The following is a 14387-nucleotide window of genomic DNA, read 5'->3' as shown; positions in this document are numbered from 1 at the left end:
TCTGCTTTTTCTCCGCCTCTCCCCTGCTGAAACCCTGGCTTAACTCCACTGGTTACCTGGCCACCCTCTGATCTCGGGCCCAGGTCCCCTCCACCGCCAGCCGCACACCTGCACTGCCTTCCTAGCAACCCTGCACTTGGGACTGTCTCTGTATCCCTAGAGTCCCACTACCAGCACTTGACACCGGATGTCTGTACTTGCCCTTGCACTTGCCACCAGCTGGCCGTACCTGCTTATTGCTATTCTATTATCCCATGCGCTGCACTTTTCCCTCCTCCTCTCCCTTGCACTTTGCCCCCTCCCCATGCACTTGCGCGATTTGAATGACACTTGGCGTAGTAGGATCGCTGTCTGTCTTCCCTCTGTTCCCCCTCCCTTGCCTTGCTGTGCCTTGAAACACGTGGCGTTATAAATGTCATATCATATCAGGACATCCAGAGTGTGCCCTGTGGAGGCTGTCCGGCCAGAGAGGAGAATAGAAAATGAGAGAGAATACGAGAGGTCGCGAAATGGACCAGAGGATGGTACCTTACAGTCCTGAATAAACTCTGAAATGCGTGTTTTGGACACTGAAATGTGACAACGAATTGTCGCCTGCCCTGGGTTAGAACGGAGAGAGATGTTTTAGCACAGCAGGTGCACAAGGCGTGCAACCTGCAATCCCCTCATTTGTTGACGTCTTATATAGGGCTTAGATATGTCAATGTTGCTGTTAGCACTAATAATAATAATAATAATAACAGTCGTAGTGATATAGTCCTATACTGAACACCCTCTACCAGGGGAGTTGCTAGGTCTGGAAAAGACCCAGGGCTAAGCTGATGTCAGAACGGTTGGGGTTGGGGGCTAGCTAGTCTTTTGGCTGTAGCTCCTGAGATTCTATCCGGGGCTACAACCAAAAGATCAGGCGCTATAGCCCCCTTAGCCCCCCCCCCCAGCAACGCCCCTGCCCTCTACTTTTGCAGTGTGCAAAGATGAGCAAAGGCATTTGCCGAGCACCCGAAAAAGGAGGCGAGGTTTTGGACCTGTCCCGAGCACACTATACACCCTGCCGCCTGGGTGCGTTTATTTACATTTCAAGTGGAACACCCCCCCATCCCCCTCGCCAAAGAACCGTAATATACTAGACTGGTGTGTTCAGCATGGAGGGGCACATCTACGGGTTCTATATTATCTTCAAAGGCAGCACCATGAGCCCAGCAGCTCCCAGGACTTCGGTGGGCGCGGGGGTGGGCAGGGGCATTTACGGGCCACCGACCAACCTCCTATGACTCCAGCGCTTGCACCCCTCCCCCTGTGTCCTACATTCCTCTGTGCGCCTGCACCTGAAAAGCAACAGCCACTGCAATGTCCGCTCACCTTGTGGGACAGCCTCATTACACATGGAATCAACCCGCCCATAGGATTCAACTGCAGGTGTGATGTTACCCTTAACTCCAATGGAAAAGAGGTTTCCAAGTGCTGCAAGGAGTGCGCACCATGCCATAAGGCACAACCGCTTCTATTACAGTGCAACACATAATGTGTGGGATTGCACATAACACATACATCAAGGGCAAGTAGTCCCAGACTGCCAGAACATCTCATCTGATCCCCCCTCACTACCCAGATGGCGTGGCCGTCAAGGTGGTGCTGGGTCTTCCCGTCGTCCACATCCAGACAGGCGGCAGTTTGCACCAACTGAAAGCACTGAGTGAGACCTCCTTGATTTTGCATGACCACACCCCCACTCCCTCCGAATTGCAGTGAACGGCAGAATCCAGGGGGGATTTTGGGTGCACACTGGTGGTGTAATGTGTCGATGAAACGGCTGTTTCCGATGAGAAAAAAAAAACGGTTAAATGCAACTGCTGCTCTCGAGTAAGCCAGGCTCCCTTCTTCCCGAGGAGGCACAGACGGCAGCCGCAACATCACCCTAGCCACTAATGCCTGCTCCTCTAATGCTTGTTTGCGCAAGCACGCAAAGACTAGGAAACTCATTCGCAAAGCCTTTCCCATTGGGATTTGAAACACTCTTTGTGACTCACGCTTTGTGATTCAGGCTGCATAACTCATAGAATGCATATGTTCATTAAATGAAAGCCAAGGACCTGATAACTGGTGTCCGTGTGGCTAAGTGCTCACATACGCAGCGCCTTGTCACACGTGAACCACCACTCATGGCCGCCCCCGCGCTCAGTCAATCTATACGCATGGAATCATGTGTTTCCAAATACAACGCAGAAGTAAAAAGAAATGTAAATTCATTCTGTGGGGAGTTTCTGAAACCATGCGTTTGTCTTCACGGTTCACAGTATGCTACAGGAATGGGCGCTAGAGTGGAACACCTTGGCCTTGCTGTGAGATGTACAGCAGAATCATTGCCATATCATTCTCTCCCATATGCATCACATAATAATCGCCAATGCCGCAGGGACGTCATTTCACCAAAATGCCAGGGGTAGCGGAAGTGACATCACACAACCCTTGACCCCGAATGACATCATAGGAAGTGATGAGATATAAAGGACCTAGGCTAAATAGCCATCGGTGTGGGCCGCACTCCTAAATTTACCCAATAGGGTTTAAAACATTTGGTTGAAATTATTATATGACAGTAAAACCAATTTCCATAGTGTTTCTTCAAAAAGTGTTTTTATTTAGCAAGTTAATCCTTTGTTCTTTCTTTCTGTGGGTTAACGAATGGTTAAACTTCACGAAATCGTTATGTGTTGATGCAATGGCAAAGGAAAAATAACCTAGGGCTAATGCATTTCGGAAAGGTAACTTTCCTTCCTCAGAACCAGGTTAAATGCACAAAAAATCTTACTGTAAGAACATTTAGAAAAACATCAGGTATGCATGCATTCAAAAAAACAGGGTACCCACAAATAACAAACACGTTCATGTAACACAGAGAGAAGAGAACATTGAATAGTCAGTAAATTGTATATACAACATTGCGCATATATGATGCAGAATTATTTAAGCCAGGTTAGCTCAAAAAAATATAATAATAATAAAGTTGTGTTTAAGTAAAATCCTCCAGTAGCTCTGATTCACGTATTAATTCACTAATCCACCTAGTGTTCTATGGCAAAGTCCTCAGTGAGATATTGCTTGCTCCCATGTCTAAAGAGTAAAGTGGTGTCATATAAATCAAACAACTTCGCCTTGTGGTGTCACTACCCTGAGACTGTTAGAAGCCAGCATTCAGTTCAAAGCGTTCCTTCCCAGAACGCTGCAAGACAAAATGGTATGCTGCATTTAGTTATGGCTGCTCGTGGTCTGTTCTAACGAGCGCTTATCTATGTGAAAGCTGTGACCGCTTACCTTGTAAATGCTTGACACGCTCAAACGATGTGCTTCTCCGATGGCGGATAGCTTGAAAGCTGTACTCACGTCTGTGTGTGCATATCTAACATTGCCATGGTGATGTGAATACCAAGATGGCGGATCATGGGTACGTGAAACGGCCATTTTGGTATGAATGAACTGAAAATAAACAAAACAATACCAAAGAATGTATCAAATTTTTGATGCTTATACATACAAAGCAAACTAAATTTAGTTCTCTGTGAATTGCATGGGTTAGTTAACATTCAATCCATATTCCACTTTATGGCATATAGTACTTATTGTTACAATACTGGTGAGTACTTGCATGCTCAAAAATGACATGTCTGAAAGACAGGTTGATTGGATATATTATAAGAAACAATTAAGATCTAACTCGTCATTCATTCCTCGAGGTGACAATGCTTCCAGTCTGTCAATCCAAAAGGATTCTCTTTGTTGTCTCTTCTTCTTGGTATCCGTGCAGGTATTCACAATGACTTCTAATACCTGAAATTTGATTTGTGAGATGTTGTGCTTCTTTTCATTGAAACGTTTAGCTACTGCTGAATTAATGTTTTTGTTTCGAATGCATGACTTGTGCTCATTAAGACGAATCCGTACTTTTCGTCCTGTTTCGCCCACGTAGTACAGTCCACAAGGACAGCGTATGCAATATACACAGTTCTCCGTGTTGCATGTGGCGTAGCATTTTAAAATAATTTTTTTCTCCTGTGTATGGGTGTAATACAAAAGACCCTTTTATTATGTTATTGGAGTTGAGGCAGTTCAGACACGGATACGTGCCAGTTCTTTTTGTTGAACTTCTTCTTGGTTTGTCATCGCGTGTGTTCACAAGAAGGTCTCTTAGGTTGTTAGATCTCTGATAAGCAAATGTGGGTGGATCAGTAAACAACTCTTTGGTTCTTTCATCTTTGGTCAAAATTTGCCAATGTTTGTTAATGCACCTCTTGATTTGCATACTCTGGGTTGAGAATTTGGACACGTATACCAGAGATGGTAATGTTTTAGTATCTTTAGGAGTCAGAACGCTTAATCTTGTTTTGGTTGCTACTTTCCCTGTGGCCATTTTGATATCCTCCTCGGGACATCCTCGGTCTTCCAATCTCTTACTTAATTTAGCTAGTTCTTGCTCAAACTCACTTTGGTCACTGATAATTCTCTTGAGGTGAAGCATTTGTCCGTAGGGTAGATTGCGTAAAGTGTTCTGAGGATGAAAACTCATCCGGTGCAGTAAGTTGTTCCTATATGTAGGTTTGGAAAAAAGAGTTGTGGTGATCTGATGATTAAGTACTTTGACTTGTATGTCGAGATAATGTATCCCAGGGTTCCCTATTTCGGAGGTAAATTGTATCCGGTGATTAATACTATTGATGTATTGAAGAAATTCATTCAATGTTTCTCTTGCGTCCTGCCATATACCGAAAATATCGTCGATATATCGTACCCACACTTTGAGCTTGTCTTTCCATTGCGCTTTTTCTAAGATGTTCATCATTTCGAAGCGATACATGAAAGCATTGGCATATGACGGTGCCTGATGTTTGAATATAATAGTCATTCTTGTATCTAAAATAGGAGTTTGTAGAGATGAAAATCAGGAGAGACATGATGAATTCTTTTGCTGCCCCTATTTCTCCTTCTTGTAAGAGGAGCCATTCGACTGCTTCTTGACCCATGTTGTGGGGAATGCTCGTGTAGAGGCTTGCCACGTCAATTGTGAATAGAATATCATGTTCAGACATTTGTATCTTTTCCAAAATGTTCAGAAAGTGTGTGTTGTCCTTGACGTAAGTTTGTGTTTTTTGTATTAACAGATTGAGAAAGTAGTCGATGTAAGTGCCAAGTGGTTGCAAGATGCCACCTGTGGCCGCCACTATTGGTCTCCCAGGTGGGTTTGTCAATCCTTTGTGTATCTTTGGTAAGAGATAAAAGTGTGGGACAGTTGGTTTTGGTGTCATAGGAAGTGATGTCATTTGACCCCACCCCGAAGTTATATCGCGGAAAGCGATGGTACACGACCTTTCACCCGTTGATAAAACAGGAAGAGGCATCACATAGCATTGTACACTACGAAAACTATGGTTACGATATCACTATAATGTGATGTATACATTTCATACAAGAATGTATCGCCATATATATCGTTAAGATCAGTGTATAGGCCCATATTACCAAATTACTGTGAATGCAAGCAGACGTCCATGACCAAATGATAATGATGTGTTATTATATAGCACATACGTTTAAGCGCTTTATATAGAAAACATATGCACCCAATACCACCCAACCTGTGTTGGTACTCATTTATCAATCTCATTAGGATGAAAGGCTGAGTTTAGGCGTTTAAAAACAGACTAAATTAGTGACTCACCCCCTGAAGTGTGCCTGAAATAAACCCTTAATGAGTCTAGCAATTACTGTATAGAATTCCAGAAAGACACATTATTTGGTATTCCTATTCTTTCTTATTTAGGGTCAGTGCTAAAAGCATAGACTTGTGGCACTCCTGTTCTTATTTTCTTCCTTTTTTTTAAGGGGCCTGAAAAAGAAAACCAGCTACTCCAGAAGTAAAGAGCCACATGGTGCTGGCCACAGCCCAGAAGATTGCATTACAAAAAAAAAAAAAAAACTTTTTTTTTGTAATTTTCTTTAGAGGTCAGAGTTCGCAAGGAATACATACCACAGAGGTCGCAGGGGAGGCCACAGAGGTGGCAGTTGCGACCTCTGGCGACCCCTAAATGACGTCCCTGCTATTATTGGAAAATTCTATCAACACATTGAAGACCCAGTGAGTTTTCCTCTAACAGAATTGCGATTATACCGGTAAAGAAGATCTCCGGGTGTTGATGACATTTTCCAAAGCGTTCTGAATCCAAGATGGTTTGTTGGTATGGAGATTCCTATCTGGATGTGACCAGTGGGTGCTACCTACCTCATTTCGAAGCCTGTTGTTGGGTCACACCCATGACGTGGGCCATTGCCAGTAATAGGGGTTTTCATAAAACCTTGGAAATCTTGCGAGAGGTTGCATACTGGCCACACATGGCCCAAGACCGCAACATTTATTTAAAGGGGTGTCTCGTGTGTGCTCAATTTCAGCCAATTTCCCCCACACAGAGAGTTCCCTTACAGAAAACAGGAATGACACTGTCTTTGTCAGATTTGCAAGTCGATTTCATCGGGCCAGTGATTTGCTCCTCTAGAGGAAACATGTACATGTTGCCTGTAACATGCTTATTTTCCAAGTGAGTAGATTGTCTTCCAGCCCTGAATTGTAAGGCAGAGACAGCTGCCATGCTAATGATCAACCACATCTTCTCTCCTTTTGGCCTCACGGAAAGGATTGAGTTGGACCAAGCAAGTCATTTTACCAGTGAGGCGATGACCAAGATGTGGGAGATTCTTGAGGTAAAAAGAAAACTTTGAGCAGAGGGGTTAAGAGATATAATAAGACAATTCTAAACATACTGAAGATGTTTGTGGCTACCTCTGCATCCAGTTGGGACATTCAATTACTGCTTATTCTAATGGTTATTAGGTGTACACCATATTATGCAACTAAAATGTCTCAATTTTAACTTATGACCGGATAAAAAATGTTGCTACCTCAGCATCTACTCTATAGAACTCAGTAGCAGATGCTGATTAACGTGTCCACTACTCATGAGTACATTTAGAACCCAACGGAGCACCTCCAGAATGCTTTTGCTTATGGACAGAGCAACTTAAAGAAGTCGGCTGAAGGGATGAAATCATACTAGGACTTGAAGGCCATGAAAAAGCAGTATGAGGTAGGTGAAAAGGTTTATCTGTACAATTTTCAGAGAAACCAGACCAAGATATGGCACGGCAGTCTTGAGGTTGTGGACAAAATATCACCCGTTGCCTATAAGATCCGCGTCCCAAAATGAGAATAGACCAAAGAGAGTAATCAAATTAAAGTGGTAGTTATGATTCATGATTGTCAATGAATATTGTTGGTGATTGAAAATGAATGTGTTATTCTGCAATGTTATCTGGGGAAACAAGGTTTAAACAAAAATGCTTAACAACTGTTTTTACCCCTCCCTTTAGAAACAATCCCAACATATTCCTTCTAGTCTGGGCATCAGGGGAAAAGGAGTCCATAAATGGCCCAGGAAACTCAGAAAGGAAGGGGCAAGAGGAGAGCCAGGAAGGAAGGAGAACCTTTACATGTCCCAGGAAGCTGGAAGAAGGAAAGTGTCAGGAAATGTAAGGTGGTGGGGGCTGTGAAGGGCCTCTGTGGCCAGAGTCACCAGACATGGGCTAATAAGCCATGGTGTTGCACCTGTCTGGCCCCACGGACCATGTTGGTGACTGGAACTACATCGTCCATGGAAAGCTGCACGGTGCATTACACCGCGCACATGCGTTGTATGCGCAGCCAGGTAGGGTACATGCCGTGAAAAGCTCCTTCCTGGCCCATGCTTGGTGCTGATAGTTAATGGCTATTGCATGGCACGGGCAAGGGAGTAGAGCGGTCTAAAGCAGGTTATAGGATGGTTGGTATAGCCTTATGAACGGAGAAGTCAGGAGACAGCACTTGCCTCTGGTTGGCAGGCTTGCAAACAGATATGCGGCAATAGCCATAGACTACATGCCTGCATCTTCATGCTTGGGGAGACCTCATGAGGTTCCTAGACCTTGAGCAAATTACCTGTGTGTTTCTGTGGACAGTTGTGAGTGCCCCTGTGAAGCATCAGGGTTAATAACATTGCAGACAACATTATGCTCCTCATGTAACTTCAAGTTCTGAGACAGAAGTGGTCATGCATTTCCTTTGTTGAGTTCATTTGCCATGTTGCCTGTACTTCATTTGGTTACCCTGTAATGTATCTGTCTTCCATATCATGACATCCATCTGCCTTTCATATATTGCAATCCAATTGTTATATGTGGCTTAATGTCCCCAAGGTCATGCCACCATTATGTGTGTAATGTGTTGAGTTGCAAGTACATGTAAAGTGTTTCAGTTGGCTTTTCAGGCAGTGCAAAAGTAAGTGCTGTGCATCTCCATGTATATACGTTTGTAGTACAGCATCAAGAGATCTGCACTACCAGGTGTTTAAGGAATCTCGTCAAGGTGTCAGTTGGAACATTTCTCTGTTCATCCCCCATTACTATCCATTCAAGTGACCCTCAACCTCTTTCCAGTTTTCCTAACTCCCCCACCCTATCCACAGCCTCTCCCCAACCCTCTTACCCCCATTGGCTGCAGTGTGGTGACCTGTTATTCACAACTCAGGAACCTGTACCAACCAAGGTGGAGGGGGTTGTATTTTATTTGGTTTCCATGGTTAGGGAAGGGTCGTAGCTACACCCTTTCAGGCTTTGCAGAATGTAAGACCATGTAACGCTCACCTGATTCCCGCAGAGGCGCCGGTCTTGACTGGGCGAATACCGTATCTTCAAAGGTGATGTGTAACACACGGTTGGCTCTTTGGGCTGGACCTCTGTGCACTGTATGTCTGACTCGAAGAGTAAGATGTCTGCAGATAGAAAATATGGGATTAATGAACTGGGGTTATTGGGTGTCTCTCTCTTCTTCCCTTTCTCTCCTCCGGTAGAACCCCACAGGTTAACGCTCTCACCTTAGGTAAGTGAACGCCGAGCTCTCCATCTGCCTCGGGGCAGGGTGCCGTAACCAGTTTCTTCACTGGATAAGGGTGCAGGCCTCTTGACCTCAGAGGACTGCTGTCCGTCGTTTACTGCACGAACGGTAAGTTCCGAGTATTTCAAATGTCTTTAAGAGTCTTTTGTAATGATGTCTCTTGTTTTGCAGGGTTCCGGCAATGGCGGATGACGGGCTGAAGTGAGTTGAGGATGGAACCCGTGTGAGGAATAGAAGCGCCTGGAAGCACGTAAGTAAGCGCTTGTTGCCTGCTTCACAATGCGCACTAACTGTCCTTTTATCTTGCAGGTACAAGTTCGGAGCTGCTGAAGGGTGCCAGAATACCCACTGGGTTCGGCGTGGGAAGGAGTAATGGCACGTGAGTAATAAAGTTACCCAATGTCTTTAACGCACCTTCTTTTGTCTTTCAGATGCGGGATGCAGCGCCGAAGGCCTCCGGAGCGTGCGAAGAGTTGGTAAGCTTTTGTCTTTCAGATGCCGGTATGCAGTGCGTAGACCTCAGGAGCACGCGATGAGTAGGTAAGCCTTTGTCTTGCAGATGCCGGAATGCAGCGCGAGGCGTTGGTGACAGCCGATGGACCAGGTAAGAGAAGCGCTGTCACTGAAGACCGTAGTGCTAACCTGTTCTTTCTTGTCTTTATAGGTGTTGCTGAAGACTGGATTCAGGATGGTAAGCCTTTTTCCCTTAGGCCCAGGATCAGATGCAGAAGACACGACGAGCGTTCTGCTGCAGAGGATGCAGAATAACGCAAAGCAAGATTCATCCATCGGGTGTGGTTTAAATAGCCTCCTGTAGTGCTTAGGTGTCTCCTTCCACAGCCTCGCCTAGGTAAGAAAAGAGTTCCTGCTTTCTAGAAGAGTTCCAGTGTTCTGAACCTAGGGAGTGGCTCCTGCCCCACCCAACAGGAAAAGTAGTCCCAAACAGAAGAGGATCAGGGGCTCAACTGGCAGGTAAGTAAGCAGCATGGTCTGCTGCAGGTAAGTCCACCCAAGCATTATGAGCCCGGCGCTTCCAGCGCTGGGACTGGGCATCTTTATGAGCCTGGTGCCGCTGGCGCCAGGACAGGGTCCAAAAGGTCCCAATTGGGACTGGCTGGCACCCGGAACCGGGGTTATGGGTCTGTTTCCAAGGGAGTCGGGCAAGTCCTGATCTTTTGGAAGCAGAGATCATGACAGTACCCCCCCTCAAGGCCCCTCCCAAACCGGGCTTCTCCGGGGGTTTGGGCTTGTTAGGAAATGTTCGATGAAATCTTTTGATTAGACGAGGCGCGTGGACATATTCTGCAGGTTCCCAGGATCTTTCTTGGGGACCGTAGCCTTTCCAGTCAATCAGGTAAAATAGTTTAGATTTGGAGACCTTGGAATCCAGGATGCTTTTGACTTCAAACTCCAGTTCTCCATCAACTAGAATAGGTTTTGGAGATTTAGTTAGTCGGGTTTGAGGTTGCACGGGTTTTAATAGAGAGACGTGGAAGACCGGATGTATCTTCATGTGAGGGGGCAAGTCCAACTTGACCGCTACTGGATTTACTATGGTAGTGATGGAATAGGGACCAAGATATCTTGGGTTGAATGTGCGTGGTCCTTTTAGAGGTAGATATTTGGTGGATAACCAGACTTGGTCTCCTACTTGATACTGGGGGGCTTCCTTCCGATGTTGGTCTGCGCCTTTCTTGTATTGTTCTTTAGCCTTTTGAAGGTGAGAAACGGCTTCCTTAAAGGCTTGGGTGATTGTAGAATGCAGGTGGTCTACTGCTGGTGTTCCAAGATCTTGGAGTGGATCCAACTCCGAGGTTCGAGGGTGACTACCGTATAAAAGAAAAAACGGGGTCTTCCCAGTTCCCGAGTGGACAGAATTATTGTAGGCATATTCGGCTATCCAAAGGATATCTTTCCAAGTTTTTTCAGTTTGTTGTAGCATGCAGCGCAAATACTGTTCCAGAGTTTGATTGGTCCTCTCGGTTTGTCCGTCGGTTTGAGGGTGGTGGCTGGTCGAAAGTCTCACATCAATTTGAGCCGACCGACAGCAACTTCGCCAAAAATGAGAAATAAATTGACTCCCTCGATCCGAAATTAGAACTGAAGGAAAACCATGCAGTCGGACGATGTTTTCGAGAAATTCTCGGGCCAGAGTTGCTGCTGTTGGTAAACCTTTGAGTGGAATGAAATGCGCCATCTTGGAGAATAGGTCCACGATTACTAGGATCGTATTGTATCCGGAGCATGGAGGTAGATCGGTGATGAAGTCCATAGAAAGCGTATGCCAAGGGCGAGGTGGGATGTCAATAGGGCGTAAGAGGCCGGCTGGTTTTTCCTTTTGACTCTTGTTTTGGGCGCATACTCCACAGGACACTATAAAGTCCCTGATATCTTTTTTCCAAGAAGGCCACCAGAAGTAGCGCTTGATCTTTTCCGAGGTTTTGGCCATACCGGGATGTCATTCCATTAAAGAATCGTGATAACAAGAGATTACCTTTTTCTGTAAATCCGTGCTGGGCAGGTATAACCGTTCTTGGAAATATAATAGGTTGTCCTTCACCGTAAAGTCCTTTCCCTGCAGATGCCAATTCTGTATGTCTGCTGGAGTTACCAGTAGCCTGGCTTTATCCTTAACTTCCTCTATGGATTGTGTGGCGATTACACCCAGAATTCTTTGTTCGGGAATGATAGGTACAGGTTTAGGATTGATCAAATGTTCTTCCACTCCCATCCGAGAAAGGGCATCAGCCTTACGTTTTTTTGCACCAGGTCGATAGGTGATCATGAAGTCAAACTCGGCAAAAAATAGTGCCCAACGGAGTTGCCTAGAGGATTGAGCTTTTGCGGTTTTCAAATATTGCAGGTTTCGGTGATCCGTAATCACAGTAACGGTGTGTCGGGCCCCCAGAGATAATGCCGCCAAACCTTAAAGGCGGACTTGATAGCTAGAAGTTCCTTATCAGTAATAGTGTAAATGATTTCAGGAGGCGAGAATTTGCGGGACCAAAATGCCACGGGATGCAACTGATTGGTTACTGGGTCCTTTTGTGATAGAACTGCCCCCATGGCAAGGCTCGAAGCATCAGTTTCAACGATGTAGGGGAGTTCTGGGCGAGGATGTTTTAAGATCGGTGCAGAGATAAATCTAGTCTTCAAATCCTGGAAAGCTTGTTCCGCCTCGATAGACCATTCGAAACGTTTGTTTTTCTTTAACAAGGCGGTGATGGGCTGGACTATTCGAGAGAATTCAGGGATAAACCTGCGGTAAAAGTTAGCGAAGCCTAACATGCTTTGAACACCTTTTACAGAGGATGGTGATGGCCATTTGAGAATTGCATCGACCTTCTTTGAATCCATATGCACTCCGCTAGGTGATAATATGAGTCCCAAGAATTCAACTTCAGTCACGTTGAAAACACATTTTTCCAACTTAGCGAAAAGTTTGTGTTGACGCAATCTCTCGAGGACCATTTTCACGTGTTTCCGATGTTCAGTTTCCGATGAAGAATAAACGAGGATGTCGTCAATGTAAACAACAACACACACATCTATGAGCTCTCTGAGGACATCGTTCATAAAATATTGAAAGGCGGCCGGGGCATTGCAAAGTCCGAAGGGCATGACCTGATATTCACCATACTTGGTGCGGAAGGCCGTCTTCCATTCATCGCCCTCTTTTACTTGTACCAAGTGGTAGGCTCCTCTAAGATCCAGTTTGGTATATATGCATGCTTTTCTGATTTGGTCCAGGAGTTCAGGGATCAAAGGTAACGGATATCTATTCTTAACGGTGATCTGGTTCAGGGCGCGATAATCTATACAAGTTCTAAGGTCCCTTTCTTTTTTTTTGAAGCGAAGAACAAAGCTGAGGAAGCAGGGGACTTGGAAGGACGAATAAACCCATTCGCTAGGTATTGATCGAGGTATTGTCGGAGGTGAAGATTCTCAGGCTCGGTGAGGGCATAAATTCTACTACAAGGAGGAGTAGATCCAGGTATCAGGTCTATCTGGCAGTCCTAAGACCTATGAGGAGGTAGAGAGTTAGCCTGATCCTTCCGGAAAACATCTTGGAATTCAAGGTACTCAGGAGGTAACTGGGGAGCTTCCGAGGAAATTGCTGCCAGTGCAACATCAGGTCGAGGGTGACAAGTAGAGACACATTCTGGAAACTGAACCGTTCTTGCTCGCCAATCGATCTGAGGATTGTGCTTTTCTAACCAAGGAATTCCTAGAATAATCTGGAACTGGGGGGCCTTGATCACATCGAACACGATCTTCTCCTGGTGTCCATCTTGACTTATTAGCATCACTTCTTGGGTGGTATGCGTTACTGGTCCGGAGGCTAATGACGTCCTTTACAGCCTTGGGACAAAGAGTTAGATTCAACCTCAAAACCATTTCATGATCCACATAATTGCCGATGGCACCGCTGTCGACGTAAGCTTCAATCGCATGTAATCGATCCGGATGATCAGGGCTAATGAGGACCATAGGTATCACGAAATGCGAGGTCACAGAACTGGTTTTAACGCTCGGCAAGAGGACCTCTATTCTTGTTGGGCGAGGTCGTTTCCCTGCTCAGAGTTTGTGACCTTGGTAACTGCAGCTCCTACTGCCTTCTTGGCTGGTTTCACCGGACAGTCTCGAAGAAAGTGCCCTGAGTTTCCGCAATAGAGGCATAATTGCAACTGTTTTCTCCTTTCCCGCTCCTTTTGTGTTAGTGGTCCTTTCAGGCCCCCTATTTGCATGGGTTCCCCGGAGTCTACTCCTTTGGAAGGAGTTGGTGGTTTGGAGAATACTCAAGCATCAAACTTGGAACGATCGGCCTTCCTGTTCTGCAGTCTATGATCTATTTGAACGACTAAGTCTATATAGTCCGAACAGTCTTGCGGGGGATTCACTACTTGGGCTAACACATCTTTGAGCTCTCCACATAGACCTCTATAAAACAGCGTAATCCTTTTGTCCTCAGGCCATTGAGTTTCCACTATCAGTCTGTTGAAAGACGCAATATAAGCCAAAAGGTCTTGATTACCCTGTCGCAACGAAAGAAGCTCATTGTCCAAGGCCTGCCCCTGTGCATGTCTTGCGAACAGTTTTTCCATACTGAGCTGAAAAGCTTGAAAATCATGGAGAACCGGATCATCTTGATTAACTAGAGGGATCGACCAGTCTGCCGCATTGCCACTAAGGCACGAAAGCACGAAAGCTACTTTAGCTTGATCAGTTGGAAAGGCTGCTGGCCGGCATAAGAAATGCAACCGGCACTGATTAATAAATACTGCAAACCTCTTTGGGTCACCAGAAAATCGTTCGGGCGGAGCCAGAGGTACATTCCCAGGTAGGTTGATTTGCACTGGATTCATAGAGGATGTTGAAGGAAGATTTGCCCCTGATGTGGGTAATGGGGTCTGTC

This window comes from Ambystoma mexicanum, chromosome 1q (genome assembly GCF_040938575.1).
Source record: "Ambystoma mexicanum isolate Mex_15411 chromosome 1q, UKY_AmexF1_1, whole genome shotgun sequence".
In the NCBI taxonomy this organism is placed as follows: Eukaryota; Metazoa; Chordata; class Amphibia; order Caudata; family Ambystomatidae; genus Ambystoma; species Ambystoma mexicanum.
This window is presented reverse-complemented; position numbering follows the sequence as displayed.